Genomic DNA, 21,782 nt, shown 5'->3' with positions numbered 1-21,782 from the left:
GATGATGCGTGGTGGTCATGTAGCGGGGTGTAGCTAAAAGCAGAGGGGGTTTTCAGGCATATCACTAAAGGTTGGCTTGAAGTAAACAACAACGGACCTGTCTGATTATTTCCCCCTGTCTTTTAAAGGTACGTTGTTTTGTTTTGATGACCGATTGAGTGTGGTGTTTGCAAGAGACAATAGTTAGCATTTGAGAGAGAACATAATGTCCAGTAATGTTTGTTTACTTTTTTGTGTGTGCGTGAATGTAAGAGTCTCGGGTGTATAGTCTATAGCAAGCTACCTTCGGCCGCCATTATAGCGTTAGCATGATAGTGTGCAGTATATGACGGCCGTAGTAAAGGAAGGTATGTTATTGAGATTTCACGAGCCTCGAGTAGAGCACGGGTAGTGGCGTTAGCAATGTACCCTCGGCCGCCATTAGCGTTAGCATTGTGATGTGTATGTGTGTATGACGATCGTAGCAATGAAGCTAAGCTATGCTATTGAGATTCCTTTGTTTGCCCTGCTAACTAGCTGAGGACTTTGCTAAGCTATGCTATTGAGATTCCTTTGTTTGCCCTGCTAACTAGTTGAGGACTTTGCTAAGTTGCAAAACAAAAGGTGACAATTTACCATAGTCAGAAGTTATGACCGTTTATGCAACAAATACATTGTTTTGGATTATAACGGGTTGTTAATTTATTTACGTGTATATTTAGGTGTTATTGTATATAGTGTTTTTGTGTGAATACATTTGGCATATCACTAAAGATTGGCTTGAAGTTAACAACAACTGCCCTGTCTGATTATTTCCCCCTGTCTTTTAAAGGCAAATACATTGCCCGGAATTCAGGGGTACAACAGGGAGTTCAACCAACGGACAAACTCTCAGTCACACGTGCGAGCTCCATCAGAGTTTCTTGTATTTCCAGGAGGGTTTGATCACTTAGTCCCTCAGAAATAGTTATGTACTCTGCCAGGCATCCTGACGTCTCTGGGTGGATTTGAACCACCAACCTCTCGGTTAACAGCCGAACGCGCTGACCGATTGCGCCACAGGGACACTGTGCATTTTGAAATGCGTCCATCTGAAACAATAACCAAACAACTAGCTCAAGGGACATTAAAACGTGAATACAATTCCTATGTCTTAAAAAAATATTTTGCTGAAATATCGGATCCCGGAATGGAAAGGAATACATGTGAGATGTTAAAAGACAGTGGTAAAAAGTCAACATTCACATGTCTTGAGATTTCGGAGAAAAGTTAGAGTTCAATCTTGTAAAGTTCAAGCGGAACTACTTTCATTGAGAGCTTAGTCTCTCTAGCAACATTTTAGTTATTTCAGAATGCAGCATGGAAGGCACAGAAGGTGCTGCTGGGAGTTGAACCCAGGATCTACTGTTTACTAGACAGGCACTTTGACCAGCTAAGCCACAGCACCGACAATTACAATGAAACATTAAAATCAAAAAGATAAAATCACACTAAATTCTCTAAAGATAAATCCTGCAGGTGCATTATACCCTCCTCCCTCAAAGACAACTGTAATGTTCTCAGCGTCATTGAGTCTTATCTGGCTGGACCCAAACAATTAACCATTGTCAACAACCGTTTACACTGGACAAGAACCTTTCAATCAAGGGGGAGTTCAACCAACGAACCAACTCGCAATAACAAGTGCGGGCTCCATCCGATGATCTTGTGTTTCCAGGAGGATTTGATCACACAGTCCCTCAGAAATAGTTACGTACTCTACCAGGCTTACTGACGTCTCTGGGTGGATTTGAACCACCAGCCTCTCGGTTAACAGCCGAGCGCGCTGACCTATTGCGCTACAGAGACACTTGGCGTTAAGAAATGAGTCCATCTGAAACAATAACCAAACAACTAGCTCAAGGGACATTAAAAAGTGAATACAATTCCTATGTCTTTAAAAAAATATTTTGCTCAAATATCAGATGCCGAAATGACAAGGAATTCATGTGAGATGTTGGAAGACAGAGGTCAAATTTTAACATTCTCATGTCTTGTGATTTCGGAGGAAAGTTAGGGTTCAATCTAGTAAAGTTCAAGCGGAACTACTTTCATTGAGAGCTAAGCCTCTCTAGCAACATTTTAGTTATCTCAGAATGCAGCATGGAACGCCCGTCAGGTACTGCTGGGAATTGAACCCAGGATCTCCTGTTTACAAGACAGGCACTTTGACCAGCTAAGCCACAGCACCGACAATAACAATGAAACATTGAAATCAAAAAGATCAAATCACACAATTAAATTCTGTGACCCCTGGAGTCTGCGAGAGCGGGGGCGGAAGATGACTCATCAGCGGACCACACGGTAACGAACATTGCAAAGGAAACGACAACGAATCAGATGATCGGCACAACAGTTGACGGAGTAACAGCACTGGCAGGACACAAGATACAAAGCTGCATCTGTGGCCGGGAAAAGGTTACATCAGAGAGGGGTCTCAAGATCCACCAGGGCAGGAAAAAGTGCCTGGAAGAGCTTAGCGAGGGGCCTCGCATTGACCACTACTTCCTCAGAGGTAGGACAAATAAGTCGAGTGAAGCCCAGTGGCGGGACACTCACCACAGTCCACAGGGTATCAGAACCCCAGACGAAGCTCAACCAAGCACGGATCCACCAACGGACATGAGTCCACCGACACAGACCTTGTCCATCTTGAAGGCCTGAAAGGGAGCTATGGTTTGGAGGGATTTGGGGTGTGACCGCGTGGTTCCACCTTGCGCCACACACCTGGGGCTGATCATCCTGTGGTGGGCCAACCTCTGCAGAGGGTGTCTTGTTATAAGTGGCTGAAACACCCAATGACGTGTGGGGCTAACAACTGATGATGTGGCGTGCAGGTGGCACCGCGTGATCCTAGCCAAATCCCACCCCATGTAAGACGTTATCTCCAATCTCTGTCAATTGATGTGCTGAACATTAGGGATAATTAACACCTAGTCCTATAAAGAAACCTGATGTCTGGTGTCAAAACCAGTGACCGCTGCGAAAGGGCAGCTGACAACCTGGGAAAGACCTGGTGACGGCCTGAAGAGACTGCTGGCAGGAGGGAATAGACCCCAACGGGGCTGGCAAGGGTTAGCTACCCTTGCTGGCAGGAGCCTTTCACTACACAGTGTCTTGGATCCACCCAATTATTGCTTTGAAGATTTCTAAAGGAAAAACACCCCTGGAGTCTGCGAGAGCGGGGGCGGAAGATGACTCATCAGCGGACCACACGGTAACGAACATTGCAAAGGAAACGACAACGAATCAGATGATCGGCACAACAGTTGACGGAGTAACAGCACTGGCAGGACACAAGATACAAAGCTGCATCTGTGGCCGGGAAAAGGTTACATCAGAGAGGGGTCTCAAGATCCACCAGGGCAGGAAAAAGTGCCTGGAAGAGCTTAGCGAGGGGCCTCGCATTGACCACTACTTCCTCAGAGGTAGGACAAATAAGTCGAGTGAAGCCCAGTGGCGGGACACTCACCACAGTCCACAGGGTATCAGAACCCCAGACGAAGCTCAACCAAGCACGGATCCACCAACGGACATGAGTCCACCGACACAGACCTTGTCCATCTTGAAGGCCTGAAAGGGAGCTATGGTTTGGAGGGATTTGGGGTGTGACCGCGTGGTTCCACCTTGCGCCACACACCTGGGGCTGATCATCCTGTGGTGGGCCAACCTCTGCAGAGGGTGTCTTGTTATAAGTGGCTGAAACACCCAATGACGTGTGGGGCCAACAACTGATGATGTGGCGTGCAGGTGGCACCGCGTGATCCTAGCCAAATCCCACCCCATGTAAGACGTTATCTCCAATCTCTGTCAATTGATGTGCTGAACATTAGGGATATTTAACACCTAGTCCTATAAAGAAACCTGATGTCTGGTGTCAAAACCAGTGACCGCTGCGAAAGGGCAGCTGACAACCTGGGAAAGACCTGGTGACGGCCTGAAGAGACTGCTGGCAGGAGGGAATAGACCCCAACGGGGCTGGCAAGGGTTAGCTACCCTTGCTGGCAGGAGCCTTTCACTACACAGTGTCTTGGATCCACCCAATTATTGCTTTGAAGATTTCTAAAGGAAAAACACCCCTGGAGTCTGCGAGAGCGGGGGCGGAAGATGACTCATCAGCGGACCACACGGTAACGAACATTGCAAAGGAAACGACAACGAATCAGATGATCGGCACAACAGTTGACGGAGTAACAGCACTGGCAGGACACAAGATACAAAGCTGCATCTGTGGCCGGGAAAAGGTTACATCAGAGAGGGGTCTCAAGATCCACCAGGGCAGGAAAAAGTGCCTGGAAGAGCTTAGCGAGGGGCCTCGCATTGACCACTACTTCCTCAGAGGTAGGACAAATAAGTCGAGTGAAGCCCAGTGGCGGGACACTCACCACAGTCCACAGGGTATCAGAACCCCAGACGAAGCTCAACCAAGCACGGATCCACCAACGGACATGAGTCCACCGACACAGACCTTGTCCATCTTGAAGGCCTGAAAGGGAGCTATGGTTTGGAGGGATTTGGGGTGTGACCGCGTGGTTCCACCTTGCGCCACACACCTGGGGCTGATCATCCTGTGGTGGGCCAACCTCTGCAGAGGGTGTCTTGTTATAAGTGGCTGAAACACCCAATGACGTGTGGGGCCAACAACTGATGATGTGGCGTGCAGGTGGCACCGCGTGATCCTAGCCAAATCCCACCCCATGTAAGACGTTATCTCCAATCTCTGTCAATTGATGTGCTGAACATTAGGGATATTTAACACCTAGTCCTATAAAGAAACCTGATGTCTGGTGTCAAAACCAGTGACCGCTGCGAAAGGGCAGCTGACAACCTGGGAAAGACCTGGTGACGGCCTGAAGAGACTGCTGGCAGGAGGGAATAGACCCCAACGGGGCTGGCAAGGGTTAGCTACCCTTGCTGGCAGGAGCCTTTCACTACACAGTGTCTTGGATCCACCCAATTATTGCTTTGAAGATTTCTAAAGGAAAAACACCCCTGGAGTCTGCGAGAGCGGGGGCGGAAGATGACTCATCAGCGGACCACACGGTAACGAACATTGCAAAGGAAACGACAACGAATCAGATGATCGGCACAACAGTTGACGGAGTAACAGCACTGGCAGGACACAAGATACAAAGCTGCATCTGTGGCCGGGAAAAGGTTACATCAGAGAGGGGTCTCAAGATCCACCAGGGCAGGAAAAAGTGCCTGGAAGAGCTTAGCGAGGGGCCTCGCATTGACCACTACTTCCTCAGAGGTAGGACAAATAAGTCGAGTGAAGCCCAGTGGCGGGACACTCACCACAGTCCACAGGGTATCAGAACCCCAGACGAAGCTCAACCAAGCACGGATCCACCAACGGACATGAGTCCACCGACACAGACCTTGTCCATCTTGAAGGCCTGAAAGGGAGCTATGGTTTGGAGGGATTTGGGGTGTGACCGCGTGGTTCCACCTTGCGCCACACACCTGGGGCTGATCATCCTGTGGTGGGCCAACCTCTGCAGAGGGTGTCTTGTTATAAGTGGCTGAAACACCCAATGACGTGTGGGGCTAACAACTGATGATGTGGCGTGCAGGTGGCACCGCGTGATCCTAGCCAAATCCCACCCCATGTAAGACGTTATCTCCAATCTCTGTCAATTGATGTGCTGAACATTAGGGATATTTAACACCTAGTCCTATTAAGAAACCTCTATAGATAAAACCTCCAGGTGCATAAGACCTTCCTCCCTCAAAGTCAACTGTAATGTTCTCAGGGTAATTGAGTCTTATCTGGCTGGACCCAAACAATCAGCCATTGTCAACAGCCATTTATACTGCACAAGAACCTTTTAATCAAGGGGGAGTTCAACCAACGAACCAACTCTCAGTCACACATACAAGCTCCATCAGAGTTTTGTATTTCCAGGAAGGTTTGATCACACAGTCCCTGAGAAATAGTTATGTACTCTGCCAGGCATCCTGACGTCTCTGGGTGGATTTGAACCACCAACCTCTCGGTTAACAGCCGAGCGCGCTGACCGATTGCGCCACAGGGACACTGTGCATTTTGAAATGTGTCCATCTGAAACAATAACCAAACAACTAGCTCAAGGGACATTTAAACGTGAATACAATTCCTATGTCTTAAAAAATTATTTTGCTGAAATATCGGATCCCGGAATGGAAAGGAATACATGTGAGATGTTAAAAGACAGTGGTAAAAAGTCAACATTCACATGTCTTGAGATTTCGGAGGAAAGTTAGAGTTCAATCTTGTAAAGTTCAAGCAGAACTACTTTCATTGAGAGCTTAGTCTCTCTAGCAACATTTTAGTTATTTCAGAATGCAGCATGGAAGGCACATAAGGTACTGCTGGGAGTTGAACCCAGGATCTCCTGTTTACTAGACAGGCATTTTGACCAGCTAAGCCAAAGCACCGACAATTACAATGAAACATTAAAATCAACAAGATCAAATCACACAACTAAATTCTCTATAGATAAAACCTCCAGGTGCATAAGACCCTCCTCCCTCAAAGTCAACTGTAATGTTCTCAGGGTAATTGAGTCTTATCTGGCTGGACCCAAACAATCAGCCATTGTCAACAGCCATTTACACTGGACAATAACCTTTCAATCAAGGGGGATGTGACAGGGTAAAGTGAGTTAAGTTATAAATGAGTGCATGTGTGATGAAAAAATGGTTTTGGGATTGGGGGTTTATCATTCTTCGATTGATGCCTCCAGCCAAATAGCAAGGGTATAGAGGGGTATTCGAGTTTATGTGTAAAAATGGACTCACGTAGCTATCACGTGGTAATCACGCAGGTATCACGCAGGAGACATGCAGGAGACATGCAGCGGTCATGTGGGAGACATGCAGATGATGCGTGGTGGTCATGTAGCGGGGTGTAGCTAAAAGCAGAGGGGGTTTTCAGGCATATCACTAAAGGTTGGCTTGAAGTAAACAACAACGGACCTGTCTGATTATTTCCCCCTGTCTTTTAAAGGTACGTTGTTTTGTTTTGATGACCGATTGAGTGTGGTGTTTGCAAGAGACAATAGTTAGCATTTGAGAGAGAACATAATGTCCAGTAATGTTTGTTTACTTTTTTGTGTGTGCGTGAATGTAAGAGTCTCGGGTGTATAGTCTATAGCAAGCTACCTTCGGCCGCCATTATAGCGTTAGCATGATAGTGTGCAGTATATGACGGCCGTAGTAAAGGAAGGTATGTTATTGAGATTTCACGAGCCTCGAGTAGAGCACGGGTAGTGGCGTTAGCAATGTACCCTCGGCCGCCATTAGCGTTAGCATTGTGATGTGTATGTGTGTATGACGATCGTAGCAATGAAGCTAAGCTATGCTATTGAGATTCCTTTGTTTGCCCTGCTAACTAGCTGAGGACTTTGCTAAGCTATGCTATTGAGATTCCTTTGTTTGCCCTGCTAACTAGTTGAGGACTTTGCTAAGTTGCAAAACAAAAGGTGACAATTTACCATAGTCAGAAGTTATGACCGTTTATGCAACAAATACATTGTTTTGGATTATAACGGGTTGTTAATTTATTTACGTGTATATTTAGGTGTTATTGTATATAGTGTTTTTGTGTGAATACATTTGGCATATCACTAAAGATTGGCTTGAAGTTAACAACAACTGCCCTGTCTGATTATTTCCCCCTGTCTTTTAAAGGCAAATACATTGCCCGGAATTCAGGGGTGCAACAGGGAGTTCAACCAACGGACAAACTCTCAGTCACACGTGCGAGCTCCATCAGAGTTTCTTGTATTTCCAGGAGGGTTTGATCACTTAGTCCCTCAGAAATAGTTATGTACTCTGCCAGGCATCCTGACGTCTCTGGGTGGATTTGAACCACCAACCTCTCGGTTAACAGCCGAACGCGCTGACCGATTGCGCCACAGGGACACTGTGCATTTTGAAATGCGTCCATCTGAAACAATAACCAAACAACTAGCTCAAGGGACATTAAAACGTGAATACAATTCCTATGTCTTAAAAAAATATTTTGCTGAAATATCGGATCCCGGAATGGAAAGGAATACATGTGAGATGTTAAAAGACAGTGGTAAAAAGTCAACATTCACATGTCTTGAGATTTCGGAGAAAAGTTAGAGTTCAATCTTGTAAAGTTCAAGCGGAACTACTTTCATTGAGAGCTTAGTCTCTCTAGCAACATTTTAGTTATTTCAGAATGCAGCATGGAAGGCACAGAAGGTGCTGCTGGGAGTTGAACCCAGGATCTACTGTTTACTAGACAGGCACTTTGACCAGCTAAGCCACAGCACCGACAATTACAATGAAACATTAAAATCAAAAAGATAAAATCACACTAAATTCTCTAAAGATAAATCCTGCAGGTGCATTATACCCTCCTCCCTCAAAGACAACTGTAATGTTCTCAGCGTCATTGAGTCTTATCTGGCTGGACCCAAACAATTAGCCATTGTAAACAACCGTTTACACTGGACAAGAACCTTTCAATCAAGGGGGAGTTCAACCAACGAACCAACTCGCAATAACAAGTGCGGGCTCCATCCGATGAACTTGTGTTTCCAGGAGGGTTTGATCACACAGTCCCTCAGAAATAGTTACGTATTCTACCAGGCTTACTGACGTCTCTGGGTGGATTTGAACCACCAGCCTCTCGGTTAACAGCCGAGCGCGCTGACCTATTGCGCCACAGAGACACTTGGCATTAAGAAATGAGTCCATCTGAAACAATAACCAAACAACTAGCTCAAGGGACATTAAAAAGTGAATACAATTCCTATGTCTTTAAAAAAATATTTTGCTGAAATATCGGATCCCGAAATGACAAGGAATTCATGTGAGATGTTGGAAGACAGAGGTCAAAATTTAACATTCTCATGTCTTGTGATTTCGGAGGAAAGTTAGGGTTCAATCTAGTAAAGTTCAAGCGGAACTACTTTCATTGAGAGCTAAGCCTCTCTAGCAACATTTTAGTTATCTCAGAATGCAGCATGGAACGCCCGTCAGGCACTGCTGGGAATTGAACCCAGGATCTCCTGTTTACAAGACAGGCACTTTGACCAGCTAAGCCACAGCACCGACAATAACAATGAAACATTGAAATCAACAAGATCAAATCACACAACTAAATTCTCTATAGATAAAACCTCCAGGTGCATAAGACCTTCCACCCTCAAAGTCAACTGTAATGTTCTCAGGGTAATTGAGTCTTATCTGGCTGGACCCAAACAATCAGCCATTGTCAACAGCCATTTAAACTGCACAAGAACCTTTCAATCAAGGGGGAGTTCAACCAACGAACCAACTCTCAGTCACACATACAAGCTCCATCAGAGTTTTGCATTTCCAGGAGGGTTTGATCACACAGTCCCTGAGAAATAGTTATGTACTCTGCCAGGCATCCTGACGTCTCTGGGTGGATTTGAACCACCAACCTCTCGGTTAACAGCCGAGCGCGCTGACCGATTGCGCCACAGGGACACTGTGCATTTTGAAATGTGTCCATCTGAAACAATAACCAAACAACTAGCTCAAGGGACATTAAAACGTGAATACAATTCCTATGTCTTAAAAAATTATTTTGCTGAAATATCGGATCCCGGAATGGAAAGGAATACATGTGAGATGTTAAAAGACAGTGGTAAAAAGTCGACATTCACATGTCTTGAGATTTCGGAGGAAAGTTAGAGTTCAATCTTGTAAAGTTAAAGCGGAACTACTTTCATTGAGAGCTTAGTCTCTCTAGCAACATTTTAGTTATTTCAGAATGCAGCATGGAAGGCACATACGGCACTGCTGGGAGTTGAACCCAGGATCTCCTGTTTACTAGACAGGCACTTTAACCAGCTAAGCCACAGCACCGACAATTACAATGAAACATTAAAATCAACAAGATCAAATCACACTAAATTCTCTAAAGATAAAACCTCCAGGTGCATAAGACCCTCCTCCCTCAAAGTCAACTGTAATGTTCTCAGGGTAATTGAGTCTTATCTGGCTGGACCCAAACAATCAGCCATTGTCAACAGCCATTTACACTGGACAATAACCTTTCAATCAAGGGGGATGTGACAGGGTAAAGTGAGTTAAGTTATAAATGAGTGCATGTGTGATGAAAAAATGGTTTTGGGATTGGGGGTTTATCATTCTTCGATTGATGCCTCCAGCCAAATAGCAAGGGTATAGAGGGGTATTCGAGTTTATGTGTAAAAATGGACTCACGTAGCTATCACGTGGTAATCACGCAGGTATCACGCAGGAGACATGCAGGAGACATGCAGCGGTCATGTGGGAGACATGCAGATGATGCGTGGTGGTCATGTAGCGGGGTGTAGCTAAAAGCAGAGGGGGTTTTCAGGCATATCACTAAAGGTTGGCTTGAAGTAAACAACAACGGACCTGTCTGATTATTTCCCCCTGTCTTTTAAAGGTACGTTGTTTTGTTTTGATGACCGATTGAGTGTGGTGTTTGCAAGAGACAATAGTTAGCATTTGAGAGAGAACATAATGTCCAGTAATGTTTGTTTACTTTTTTGTGTGTGCGTGAATGTAAGAGTCTCGGGTGTATAGTCTATAGCAAGCTACCTTCGGCCGCCATTATAGCGTTAGCATGATAGTGTGCAGTATATGACGGCCGTAGTAAAGGAAGGTATGTTATTGAGATTTCACGAGCCTCGAGTAGAGCACGGGTAGTGGCGTTAGCAATGTACCCTCGGCCGCCATTAGCGTTAGCATTGTGATGTGTATGTGTGTATGACGATCGTAGCAATGAAGCTAAGCTATGCTATTGAGATTCCTTTGTTTGCCCTGCTAACTAGCTGAGGACTTTGCTAAGCTATGCTATTGAGATTCCTTTGTTTGCCCTGCTAACTAGTTGAGGACTTTGCTAAGTTGCAAAACAAAAGGTGACAATTTACCATAGTCAGAAGTTATGACCGTTTATGCAACAAATACATTGTTTTGGATTATAACGGGTTGTTAATTTATTTACGTGTATATTTAGGTGTTATTGTATATAGTGTTTTTGTGTGAATACATTTGGCATATCACTAAAGATTGGCTTGAAGTTAACAACAACTGCCCTGTCTGATTATTTCCCCCTGTCTTTTAAAGGCAAATACATTGCCCGGAATTCAGGGGTGCAACAGGGAGTTCAACCAACGGACAAACTCTCAGTCACACGTGCGAGCTCCATCAGAGTTTCTTGTATTTCCAGGAGGGTTTGATCACTTAGTCCCTCAGAAATAGTTATGTACTCTGCCAGGCATCCTGACGTCTCTGGGTGGATTTGAACCACCAACCTCTCGGTTAACAGCCGAACGCGCTGACCGATTGCGCCACAGGGACACTGTGCATTTTGAAATGTGTCCATCTGAAACAATAACCAAACAACTAGCTCAAGGGACATTAAAACGTGAATACAATTCCTATGTCTTAAAAAAATATTTTGCTGAAATATCGGATCCCGGAATGGAAAGGAATACATGTGAGATGTTAAAAGACAGTGGTAAAAAGTCAACATTCACATGTCTTGAGATTTCGGAGAAAAGTTAGAGTTCAATCTTGTAAAGTTCAAGCGGAACTACTTTCATTGAGAGCTTAGTCTCTCTAGCAACATTTTAGTTATTTCAGAATGCAGCATGGAAGGCACAGAAGGTGCTGCTGGGAGTTGAACCCAGGATCTACTGTTTACTAGACAGGCACTTTGACCAGCTAAGCCACAGCACCGACAATTACAATGAAACATTAAAATCAAAAAGATAAAATCACACTAAATTCTCTAAAGATAAATCCTGCAGGTGCATTATACCCTCCTCCCTCAAAGACAACTGTAATGTTCTCAGCGTCATTGAGTCTTATCTGGCTGGACCCAAACAATTAGCCATTGTAAACAACCGTTTACACTGGACAAGAACCTTTCAATCAAGGGGGAGTTCAACCAACGAACCAACTCGCAATAACAAGTGCGGGCTCCATCCGATGAACTTGTGTTTCCAGGAGGGTTTGATCACACAGTCCCTCAGAAATAGTTACGTATTCTACCAGGCTTACTGACGTCTCTGGGTGGATTTGAACCACCAGCCTCTCGGTTAACAGCCGAGCGCGCTGACCTATTGCGCCACAGAGACACTTGGCATTAAGAAATGAGTCCATCTGAAACAATAACCAAACAACTAGCTCAAGGGACATTAAAAAGTGAATACAATTCCTATGTCTTTAAAAAAATATTTTGCTGAAATATCGGATCCCGAAATGACAAGGAATTCATGTGAGATGTTGGAAGACAGAGGTCAAAATTTAACATTCTCATGTCTTGTGATTTCAGAGGCAAGTTAGGGTTCAATCTAGTAAAGTTCAAGCGGAACTACTTTCATTGAGAGCTAAGCCTCTCTAGCAACATTTTAGTTATCTCAGAATGCAGCATGGAACGCCCGCCAGGTACTACTGGGAATTGAACCCAGGATCTCCTGTTTACAAGACAGGCACTTTGACCAGCTAAGCCACAGCACCGACAATAACAATGAAACATTGAAATCAACAAGATCAAATCAAACAACTAAATTCTCTATAGATAAAACCTCCAGGTGCATAAGACCTTCCTCCCTCAAAGTCAACTGTAATGTTCTCAGGGTAATTGAGTCTTATCTGGCTGGACCCAAACAATCAGCCATTGTCAACAGCCATTTAAACTGCACAAGAACCTTTCAATCAAGGGGGAGTTCAACCAACGAACCAACTCTCAGTCACACATACAAGCTCCATCAGAGTTTTGTATTTCCAGGAGGGTTTGATCACACAGTCCCTGAGAAATAGTTATGTACTCTGCCAGGCATCCTGACGTCTCTGGGTGGATTTGAACCACCAACCTCTCGGTTAACAGCCGAGCGCGCTGACCGATTGCGCCACAGGGACACTGTGCATTTTGAAATGTGTCCATCTGAAACAATAACCAAACAACTAGCTCAAGGGACATTAAAACGTGAATACAATTCCTATGTCTTAAAAAATTATTTTGCTGAAATATCGGATCCCGGAATGGAAAGGAATACATGTGAGATGTTAAAAGACAGTGGTAAAAAGTCGACATTCACATGTCTTGAGATTTCGGAGGAAAGTTAGAGTTCAATCTTGTAAAGTTCAAGCGGAACTACTTTCATTGAGAGCTTAGTCTCTCTAGCAACATTTTAGTTATTTCAGAATGCAGCATGGAAGGCACATAAGGTACTGCTGGGAGTTGAACCCAGGATCTCCTGTTTACTAGACAGGCACTTTGACCAGCTAAGCCACAGCACCGACAATTACAATGAAACATTAAAATCAACAAGATCAAATCACACTAAATTCTCTAAAGATAAAACCTCCAGGTGCATAAGACCCTCCTCCCTCAAAGTCAACTGTAATGTTCTCAGGGTAATTGAGTCTTATCTGGCTGGACCCAAACAATCAGCCATTGTCAACAGCCATTTACACTGGACAATAACCTTTCAATCAAGGGGGATGTGACAGGGTAAAGTGAGTTAAGTTATAAATGAGTGCATGTGTGATGAAAAAATGGTTTTGGGATTGGGGGTTTATCATTCTTCGATTGATGCCTCCAGCCAAATAGCAAGGGTATAGAGGGGTATTCGAGTTTATGTGTAAAAATGGACTCACGTAGCTATCACGTGGTAATCACGCAGGTATCACGCAGGAGACATGCAGGAGACATGCAGCGGTCATGTGGGAGACATGCAGATGATGCGTGGTGGTCATGTAGCGGGGTGTAGCTAAAAGCAGAGGGGGTTTTCAGGCATATCACTAAAGGTTGGCTTGAAGTAAACAACAACGGACCTGTCTGATTATTTCCCCCTGTCTTTTAAAGGTACGTTGTTTTGTTTTGATGACCGATTGAGTGTGGTGTTTGCAAGAGACAATAGTTAGCATTTGAGAGAGAACATAATGTCCAGTAATGTTTGTTTACTTTTTTGTGTGTGCGTGAATGTAAGAGTCTCGGGTGTATAGTCTATAGCAAGCTACCTTCGGCCGCCATTATAGCGTTAGCATGATAGTGTGCAGTATATGACGGCCGTAGTAAAGGAAGGTATGTTATTGAGATTTCACGAGCCTCGAGTAGAGCACGGGTAGTGGCGTTAGCAATGTACCCTCGGCCGCCATTAGCGTTAGCATTGTGATGTGTATGTGTGTATGACGATCGTAGCAATGAAGCTAAGCTATGCTATTGAGATTCCTTTGTTTGCCCTGCTAACTAGCTGAGGACTTTGCTAAGCTATGCTATTGAGATTCCTTTGTTTGCCCTGCTAACTAGTTGAGGACTTTGCTAAGTTGCAAAACAAAAGGTGACAATTTACCATAGTCAGAAGTTATGACCGTTTATGCAACAAATACATTGTTTTGGATTATAACGGGTTGTTAATATATTTACGTGTATATTTAGGTGTTATTGTATATAGTGTTTTTGTGTGAATACATTTGGCATATCACTAAAGATTGGCTTGAAGTTAACAACAACTGCCCTGTCTGATTATTTCCCCCTGTCTTTTAAAGGCAAATACATTGCCCGGAATTCAGGGGTGCAACAGGGAGTTCAACCAACGGACAAACTCTCAGTCACACGTGCGAGCTCCATCCGATGAACTTGTGTTTCCAGGAGGGTTTGATCACACAGTCCCTCAGAAATAGTTACGTATTCTACCAGGCTTACTGACGTCTCTGGGTGGATTTGAACCACCAGCCTCTCGGTTAACAGCCGAGCGCGCTGACCTATTGCGCCACAGAGACACTTGGCATTAAGAAATGAGTCCATCTGAAACAATAACCAAACAACTAGCTCAAGGGACATTAAAAAGTGAATACAATTCCTATGTCTTTAAAAAAATAATTTGCTGAAATATCGGATCCCGAAATGACAAGGAATTCATGTGAGATGTTGGAAGACAGAGGTCAAAATTTAACATTCTCATGTCTTGTGATTTCAGAGGCAAGTTAGGGTTCAATCTAGTAAAGTTCAAGCGGAACTACTTTCATTGAGAGCTAAGCATCTCTAGCAACATTTTAGTTATCTCAGAATGCAGCATGGAACGCCCGCCAGGTACTGCTGGGAATTGAACCCAGGATCTCCTGTTTACAAGACAGGCACTTTGACCAGCTAAGCCACAGCACCGACAATAACAATGAAACATTGAAATCAACAAGATCAAATCAAACAACTAAATTCTCTATAGATAAAACCTCCAGGTGCATAAGACCTTCCTCCCTCAAAGTCAACTGTAATGTTCTCAGGGTAATTGAGTCTTATCTGGCTGGACCCAAACAATCAGCCATTGTCAACAGCCATTTAAACTGCACAAGAACCTTTCAATCAAGGGGGAGTTCAACCAACGAACCAACTCTCAGTCACACATACAAGCTCCATCAGAGTTTTGTATTTCCAGGAGGGTTTGATCACACAGTCCCTGAGAAATAGTTATGTACTCTGCCAGGCATCCTGACGTCTCTGGGTGGATTTGAACCACCAACCTTTCGGTTAACAGCCGAGCGCGCTGACCGATTGCGCCACAGGGACACTGTGCATTTTGAAATGTGTCCATCTGAAACAATAACCAAACAACTAGCTCAAGGGACATTAAAACGTGAATACAAATCCTATGTCTTAAAAAAATATTTTGCTGAAATATCGGATACCGGAATGGAAAGGAATACATGTGAGATGTTAAAAGACAGTGGTAAAAAGTCAACATTCACATGTCTTGAGATTTCGGAGGAAAGTTAGAGTTCAATCTTGTAAAGTTCAAGCGGAACTACTTTCATTGAGAGCTTAGTCTCTCTAGCAACATTTTAGTTATTTCAGAATGCAGCATGGAAGGCACATAAGGTACTGCTGGGAGTTGAACCCAGGATCTCCTGTTTACTAGACAGGCACTTTGACCAGCTAAGCCACAGCACCGACAATTACAATGAAACATTAAAATCAACAAGATCAAATCACACAACTAAATTCTCTATAGATAAAACCTCCAGGTGCATAAGACCCTCCTCCCTCAAAGTCAACTGTAATGTTCTCAGGGTAATTGAGTCTTATCTGGCTGGACCCAAACAATCAGCCATTGTCAACAGCCATTTACACTGGACAATAACCTTTCAATCAAGGGGGATGTGACAGGGTAAAGTGAGTTAAGTTATAAATGAGTGCATGTGTGATGAAAAAATGGTTTTGGGATTGGGGGTTTATCATTCTTCGATTGATGCCTCCAGCCAAATAGCAAGGGTATAGAGGGGTATTCGAGTTTATGTGTAAAAATGGACTCACGTAGCTATCACGTGGTAATCACGCAGGTATCACGCAGGAGACATGCAGGAGACATGCAGCGGTCATGTGGGAGACATGCAGATGATGCGTGGTGGTCATGTAGCGGGGTGTAGCTAAAAGCAGAGGGGGTTTTCAGGCATATCACTAAAGGTTGGCTTGAAGTAAACAACAACGGACCTGTCTGATTATTTCCCCCTGTCTTTTAAAGGTACGTTGTTTTGTTTTGATGACCGATTGAGTGTGGTGTTTGCAAGAGACAATAGTTAGCATTTGAGAGAGAACATAATGTCCAGTAATGTTTGTTTACTTTTTTGTGTGTGCGTGAATGTAAGAGTCTCGGGTGTATAGTCTATAGCAAGCTACCTTCGGCCGCCATTATAGCGTTAGCATGATAGTGTGCAGTATATGACGGCCGTAGTAAAGGAAGGTATGTTATTGAGATTTCACGAGCCTCGAGTAGAGCACGGGTAGTGGCGTTAGCAATGTACCCTCGGCCGCCATTAGCGTTAGCATTGTGATGTGTATGTGTGTATGACGATCGTAGCAATGAAGCTAAGCTATGCTATTGAGATTCCTTTGTTTGCCCTGCTAACTAGCTGAGGACTTTGCTAAGCTATGCTATTGAGATTCCTTTGTTTGCCCTGCTAACTAGTTGAGGACTTTGCTAAGTTGCAAAACAAAAGGTGACAATTTACCATAGTCAGAAGTTATGACCGTTTATGCAACAAATACATTGTTTTGGATTATAACGGGTTGTTAATTTATTTACGTGTATATTTAGGTGTTATTGTATATAGTGTTTTTGTGTGAATACAATTGGCATATCACTAAAGATTGGCTTGAAGTTAACAACAACTGCCCTGTCTGATTATTTCCCCCTGTCTTTTAAAGGCAAATACATTGCCCGGAATTCAGGGGTGCAACAGGGAGTTCAACCAACGGACAAACTCTCAGTCACACGTGCGAGCTCCATCAGAGTTTCTTGTATTTCCAGGAGGGTTTGATCACTTAGTCCCTCAGAAATAGTTATGTACTCTGCCAGGCATCCTGACGTCTCTGGGTGGATTTGAACCACCAACCTCTCGGTTAACAGCCGAACGCGCCGACCGATTGCGCCACAGGGACACTGTGCATTTTGAAATGTGTCCATCTGAAACAATAACCAAACAACTAGCTCAAGGGACATTAAAACGTGAATACAATTCCTATGTCTTAAAAAAATATTTTGCTGAAATATCGGATCCCGGAATGGAAAGGAATACATGTGAGATGTTAAAAGACAGTGGTAAAAAGTCAACATTCACATGTCTTGAGATTTCGGAGGAAAGTTAGAGTTCAATCTTGTAAAGTTCAAGCGGAACTACTTTCATTGAGAGCTTAGTCTCTCTAGCAACATCTTAGTTATTTCAGAATGCAGCATGGAAGGCACAGAAGGTGCTGCTGGGAGTTGAACCCAGGATCTACTGTTTACTAGACAGGCACTTTGACCAGCTAAGCCACAGCACCGACAATTACAATGAAACATTAAAATCAAAAAGATAAAATCACACTAAATTCTCTAAAGATAAATCCTGCAGGTGCATTATACCCTCCTCCCTCAAAGACAACTGTAATGTTCTCAGCGTCATTGAGTCTTATCTGGCTGGACCCAAACAATTAGCCATTGTAAACAACCGTTTACACTGGACAAGAACCTTTCAATCAAGGGGGAGTTCAACCAACGAACCAACTCGCAATAACAAGTGCGGGCTCCATCCGATGAACTTGTGTTTCCAGGAGGGTTTGATCACACAGTCCCTCAGAAATAGTTACGTATTCTACCAGGCTTACTGACGTCTCTGGGTGGATTTGAACCACCAGCCTCCCGGTTAACAGCCGAGCGCGCTGACCTATTGCGCCACAGAGACACTTGGCATTAAGAAATGAGTCCATCTGAAACAATAACCAAACAACTAGCTCAAGGGACATTAAAAAGTGAATACAATTCCTATGTCTTTAAAAAAATATTTTGCTGAAATATCGGATCCCGAAATGACAAGGAATTCATGTGAGATGTTGAAAGACAGAGGTCAAAATTTAACATTCTCATGTCTTGTGATTTCAGAGGCAAGTTAGGGTTCAATCTAGTAAAGTTCAAGCGGAACTACTTTCATTGAGAGCTAAGCCTCTCTAGCAACATTTTAGTTATCTCAGAATGCAGCATGGAACGCCCGCCAGGTACTGCTGGGAATTGAACCCAGGATCTCCTGTTTACAAGACAGGCACTTTGACCAGCTAAGCCACAGCACCGACAATAACAATGAAACATTGAAATCAACAAGATCAAATCAAACAACTAAATTCTCTATAGATAAAACCTCCAGGTGCATAAGACCTTCCTCCCTCAAAGTCAACTGTAATGTTCTCAGGGTAATTGAGTCTTATCTGGCTGGACCCAAACAATCAGCCATTGTCAACAGCCATTTAAACTGCACAAGAACCTTTCAATCAAGGGGGAGTTCAACCAACGAACCAACTCTCAGTTACACATACAAGCTCCATCAGAGTTCTGTATTTCCAGGAGGGTTTGATCATACAGTCCCTGAGAAATAGTTATGTACTCTGCCAGGCATCCTGACGTCTCTGGGTGGATTTGAACCACCAACCTCTCGGTTAACAGCCGAGCGCGCTGACCGATTGCGCCACAGGGACACTGTGCATTTTGAAATGTGTCCATCTGAAACAATAACCAAACAACTAGCTCAAGGGACATTAAAACGTGAAAACAAATCCTATGTCTTAAAAAATTATTTTGCTGAAATATCGGATACCGGAATGGAAAGGAATACATGTGAGATGTTAAAAGACAGTGGTAAAAAGTCAACATTCACATGTCTTGAGATTTCGGAGGAAAGTTAGAGTTCAATCTTGTAAAGTTCAAGCGGAACTACTTTCATTGAGAGCTTAGTCTCTCTAGCAACATTTTAGTTATTTCAGAATGCAGCATGGAAGGCACATAAGGTACTGCTGGGAGTTGAACCCAGGATCTCCTGTTTACTAGACAGGCACTTTGACCAGCTAAGCCACAGCACCGACAATTACAATGAAACATTAAAATCAACAAGATCAAATCACACAACTAAATTCTCTATAGATAAAACCTCCAGGTGCATAAGACCCTCCTCCCTCAAAGTCAACTGTAATGTTCTCAGGGTAATTGAGTCTTATCTGGCTGGACCCAAACAATCAGCCATTGTCAACAGCCATTTACACTGGACAATAACCTTTCAATCAAGGGGGATGTGACAGGGTAAAGTGAGTTAAGTTATAAATGAGTGCATGTGTGATGAAAAAATGGTTTTGGGATTGGGGGTTTATCATTCTTCGATTGATGCCTCCAGCCAAATAGCAAGGGTATAGAGGGGTATTCGAGTTTATGTGTAAAAATGGACTCACGTAGCTATCACGTGGTAATCACGCAGGTATCACGCAGGAGACATGCAGGAGACATGCAGCGGTCATGTGGGAGACATGCAGATGATGCGTGGTGGTCATGTAGCGGGGTGTAGCTAAAAGCAGAGGGGGTTTTCAGGCATATCACTAAAGGTTGGCTTGAAGTAAACAACAACGGACCTGTCTGATTATTTCCCCCTGTCTTTTAAAGGTACGTTGTTTTGTTTTGATGACCGATTGAGTGTGGTGTTTGCAAGAGACAATAGTTAGCATTTGAGAGAGAACATAATGTCCAGTAATGTTTGTTTACTTTTTTGTGTGTGCGTGAATGTAAGAGTCTCGGGTGTATAGTCTATAGCAAGCTACCTTCGGCCGCCATTATAGCGTTAGCATGATAGTGTGCAGTATATGACGGCCGTAGTAAAGGAAGGTATGTTATTGAGATTTCACGAGCCTCGAGTAGAGCACGGGTAGTGGCGTTAGCAATGTACCCTCGGCCGCCATTAGCGTTAGCATTGTGATGTGTATGTGTGTATGACGATCGTAGCAATGAAGCTAAGCTATGCTATTGAGATTCCTTTGTTTGCCCTGCTAACTAGCTGAGGACTTTGCTAAGCTATGCTATTGAGATTCCTTTGTTTGCCCTGCTAACTAGTTGAGGACTTTGCTAAGTTGCAAAACAAAAGGTGACAATTTACCATAGTCAGAAGTTATGACCGTTTATGCAACAAATACATTGTTTTGGATTATAACGGGTTGTTAATATATTTACGTGTATATTTAGGTGTTATTGTATATAGTGTTTTTGTGTGAATACATTTGGCATATCACTAAAGATTGGCTTGAAGTTAACAACAACTGCCCTGTCTGATTATTTCCCCCTGTCTTTTAAAGGCAAATACATTGCCCGGAATTCAGGGGTGCAACAGGGAGTTCAACCAACGGACAAACTCTCAGTCACACGTGCGAGCTCCATCAGAGTTTCTTGTATTTCCAGGAGGGTTTGATCACTTAGTCCCTCAGAAATAGTTATGTACTCTGCCAGGCATCCTGACGTCTCTGGGTGGATTTGAACCACCAACCTCTCGGTTAACAGCCGAACGCGCTGACCGATTGCGCCACAGGGACACTGTGCATTTTGAAATGTGTCCATCTGAAACAATAACCAAACAACTAGCTCAAGGGACATTAAAACGTGAATACAATTCCTATGTCTTAAAAAAATATTTTGCTGAAATATCGGATCCCGGAATGGAAAGGAATACATGTGAGATGTTAAAAGACAGTGGTAAAAAGTCAACATTCACATGTCTTGAGATTTCGGAGGAAAGTTAGAGTTCAATCTTGTAAAGTTCAAGCGGAACTACTTTCATTGAGAGCTTAGTCTCTCTAGCAACATTTTAGTTATTTCAGAATGCAGCATGGAAGGCACATAAGGTACTGCTGGGAGTTGAACCCAGGATCTCCTGTTTACTAGACAGGCACTTTGACCAGCTAAGCCACAGCACCGACAATTACAATGAAACATTAAAATCAACAAGATCAAATCACACAACTAAATTCTCTATAGATAAAACCTCCAGGTGCATAAGACCCTCCTCCCTCAAAGTCAACTGTAATGTTCTCAGGGTAATTGAGTCTTATCTGGCTGGACCCAAACAATCAGCCATTGTCAACAGCCATTTACACTGGACAATAACCTTTCAATCAAGGGGGATGTGACAGGGTAAAGTGAGTTAAGTTATAAATGAGTGCATGTGTGATGAAAAAATGGTTTTGGGATTGGGGGTTTATCATTCTTCGATTGATGCCTCCAGCCAAATAGCAAGGGTATAGAGGGGTATTCGAGTTTATGTGTAAAAATGGACTCACGTAGCTATCACGTGGTAATCACGCAGGTATCACGCAGGAGACATGCAGGAGACATGCAGCGGTCATGTGGGAGACATGCAGATGATGCGTGGTGGTCATGTAGCGGGGTGTAGCTAAAAGCAGAGGGGGTTTTCAGGCATATCACTAAAGGTTGGCTTGA

General features: G+C 43.7%; 26 non-coding genes across 26 annotated transcripts; all 26 read right to left on the bottom strand.

Moving 5' to 3' along the window:
- Positions 1-971: 971 nt before the first annotated feature.
- trnan-guu (transfer RNA asparagine (anticodon GUU)) lies at positions 972-1,045 on the bottom strand. Its single transcript has one exon. It is a non-coding gene; the product is annotated as a tRNA-Asn (tRNA).
- A 307-nt stretch (positions 1,046-1,352) lies between these two features.
- trnat-agu (transfer RNA threonine (anticodon AGU)) lies at positions 1,353-1,426 on the bottom strand. Its single transcript has one exon. It is a non-coding gene; the product is annotated as a tRNA-Thr (tRNA).
- Positions 1,427-1,753: 327 nt separating this feature from the next.
- Positions 1,754-1,827, bottom strand: trnan-guu (transfer RNA asparagine (anticodon GUU)). Its single transcript has one exon. It is a non-coding gene; the product is annotated as a tRNA-Asn (tRNA).
- Positions 1,828-2,135: 308 nt separating this feature from the next.
- On the bottom strand, positions 2,136-2,209 carry trnat-ugu (transfer RNA threonine (anticodon UGU)). Its single transcript has one exon. It is a non-coding gene; the product is annotated as a tRNA-Thr (tRNA).
- Positions 2,210-5,983: 3,774 nt separating this feature from the next.
- Positions 5,984-6,057, bottom strand: trnan-guu (transfer RNA asparagine (anticodon GUU)). The gene has a single exon. It is a non-coding gene; the product is annotated as a tRNA-Asn (tRNA).
- Positions 6,058-7,852: 1,795 nt separating this feature from the next.
- Positions 7,853-7,926, bottom strand: trnan-guu (transfer RNA asparagine (anticodon GUU)). The gene has a single exon. It is a non-coding gene; the product is annotated as a tRNA-Asn (tRNA).
- A 307-nt stretch (positions 7,927-8,233) lies between these two features.
- Positions 8,234-8,307, bottom strand: trnat-agu (transfer RNA threonine (anticodon AGU)). Its single transcript has one exon. It is a non-coding gene; the product is annotated as a tRNA-Thr (tRNA).
- Positions 8,308-8,634: 327 nt separating this feature from the next.
- Positions 8,635-8,708, bottom strand: trnan-guu (transfer RNA asparagine (anticodon GUU)). The gene has a single exon. It is a non-coding gene; the product is annotated as a tRNA-Asn (tRNA).
- Positions 8,709-9,016: 308 nt separating this feature from the next.
- Positions 9,017-9,090, bottom strand: trnat-ugu (transfer RNA threonine (anticodon UGU)). The gene has a single exon. It is a non-coding gene; the product is annotated as a tRNA-Thr (tRNA).
- Positions 9,091-9,418: 328 nt separating this feature from the next.
- Positions 9,419-9,492, bottom strand: trnan-guu (transfer RNA asparagine (anticodon GUU)). The gene has a single exon. It is a non-coding gene; the product is annotated as a tRNA-Asn (tRNA).
- Positions 9,493-9,799: 307 nt separating this feature from the next.
- On the bottom strand, positions 9,800-9,873 carry trnat-agu (transfer RNA threonine (anticodon AGU)). Its single transcript has one exon. It is a non-coding gene; the product is annotated as a tRNA-Thr (tRNA).
- A 1,411-nt stretch (positions 9,874-11,284) lies between these two features.
- On the bottom strand, positions 11,285-11,358 carry trnan-guu (transfer RNA asparagine (anticodon GUU)). Its single transcript has one exon. It is a non-coding gene; the product is annotated as a tRNA-Asn (tRNA).
- A 307-nt stretch (positions 11,359-11,665) lies between these two features.
- On the bottom strand, positions 11,666-11,739 carry trnat-agu (transfer RNA threonine (anticodon AGU)). The gene has a single exon. It is a non-coding gene; the product is annotated as a tRNA-Thr (tRNA).
- Positions 11,740-12,066: 327 nt separating this feature from the next.
- On the bottom strand, positions 12,067-12,140 carry trnan-guu (transfer RNA asparagine (anticodon GUU)). The gene has a single exon. It is a non-coding gene; the product is annotated as a tRNA-Asn (tRNA).
- Positions 12,141-12,448: 308 nt separating this feature from the next.
- On the bottom strand, positions 12,449-12,522 carry trnat-ugu (transfer RNA threonine (anticodon UGU)). The gene has a single exon. It is a non-coding gene; the product is annotated as a tRNA-Thr (tRNA).
- A 328-nt stretch (positions 12,523-12,850) lies between these two features.
- On the bottom strand, positions 12,851-12,924 carry trnan-guu (transfer RNA asparagine (anticodon GUU)). The gene has a single exon. It is a non-coding gene; the product is annotated as a tRNA-Asn (tRNA).
- Positions 12,925-13,231: 307 nt separating this feature from the next.
- On the bottom strand, positions 13,232-13,305 carry trnat-agu (transfer RNA threonine (anticodon AGU)). Its single transcript has one exon. It is a non-coding gene; the product is annotated as a tRNA-Thr (tRNA).
- Positions 13,306-14,716: 1,411 nt separating this feature from the next.
- On the bottom strand, positions 14,717-14,790 carry trnan-guu (transfer RNA asparagine (anticodon GUU)). The gene has a single exon. It is a non-coding gene; the product is annotated as a tRNA-Asn (tRNA).
- A 308-nt stretch (positions 14,791-15,098) lies between these two features.
- Positions 15,099-15,172, bottom strand: trnat-ugu (transfer RNA threonine (anticodon UGU)). The gene has a single exon. It is a non-coding gene; the product is annotated as a tRNA-Thr (tRNA).
- Positions 15,173-15,881: 709 nt separating this feature from the next.
- trnat-agu (transfer RNA threonine (anticodon AGU)) lies at positions 15,882-15,955 on the bottom strand. Its single transcript has one exon. It is a non-coding gene; the product is annotated as a tRNA-Thr (tRNA).
- A 1,795-nt stretch (positions 15,956-17,750) lies between these two features.
- trnat-agu (transfer RNA threonine (anticodon AGU)) lies at positions 17,751-17,824 on the bottom strand. The gene has a single exon. It is a non-coding gene; the product is annotated as a tRNA-Thr (tRNA).
- Positions 17,825-18,533: 709 nt separating this feature from the next.
- On the bottom strand, positions 18,534-18,607 carry trnat-ugu (transfer RNA threonine (anticodon UGU)). Its single transcript has one exon. It is a non-coding gene; the product is annotated as a tRNA-Thr (tRNA).
- A 328-nt stretch (positions 18,608-18,935) lies between these two features.
- Positions 18,936-19,009, bottom strand: trnan-guu (transfer RNA asparagine (anticodon GUU)). Its single transcript has one exon. It is a non-coding gene; the product is annotated as a tRNA-Asn (tRNA).
- Positions 19,010-19,316: 307 nt separating this feature from the next.
- On the bottom strand, positions 19,317-19,390 carry trnat-agu (transfer RNA threonine (anticodon AGU)). The gene has a single exon. It is a non-coding gene; the product is annotated as a tRNA-Thr (tRNA).
- A 1,414-nt stretch (positions 19,391-20,804) lies between these two features.
- trnan-guu (transfer RNA asparagine (anticodon GUU)) lies at positions 20,805-20,878 on the bottom strand. The gene has a single exon. It is a non-coding gene; the product is annotated as a tRNA-Asn (tRNA).
- A 307-nt stretch (positions 20,879-21,185) lies between these two features.
- On the bottom strand, positions 21,186-21,259 carry trnat-agu (transfer RNA threonine (anticodon AGU)). The gene has a single exon. It is a non-coding gene; the product is annotated as a tRNA-Thr (tRNA).
- Between the last annotated feature and the right edge of the window lie 523 nt (positions 21,260-21,782).

This window comes from Stigmatopora nigra, chromosome 2, assembly GCF_051989575.1.
Source record: "Stigmatopora nigra isolate UIUO_SnigA chromosome 2, RoL_Snig_1.1, whole genome shotgun sequence".
Taxonomy (NCBI): domain Eukaryota; kingdom Metazoa; phylum Chordata; class Actinopteri; order Syngnathiformes; family Syngnathidae; genus Stigmatopora; species Stigmatopora nigra.
Note: the sequence above shows the minus strand (reverse complement) of the source record. Positions and strands in the feature narration are given on the sequence as shown.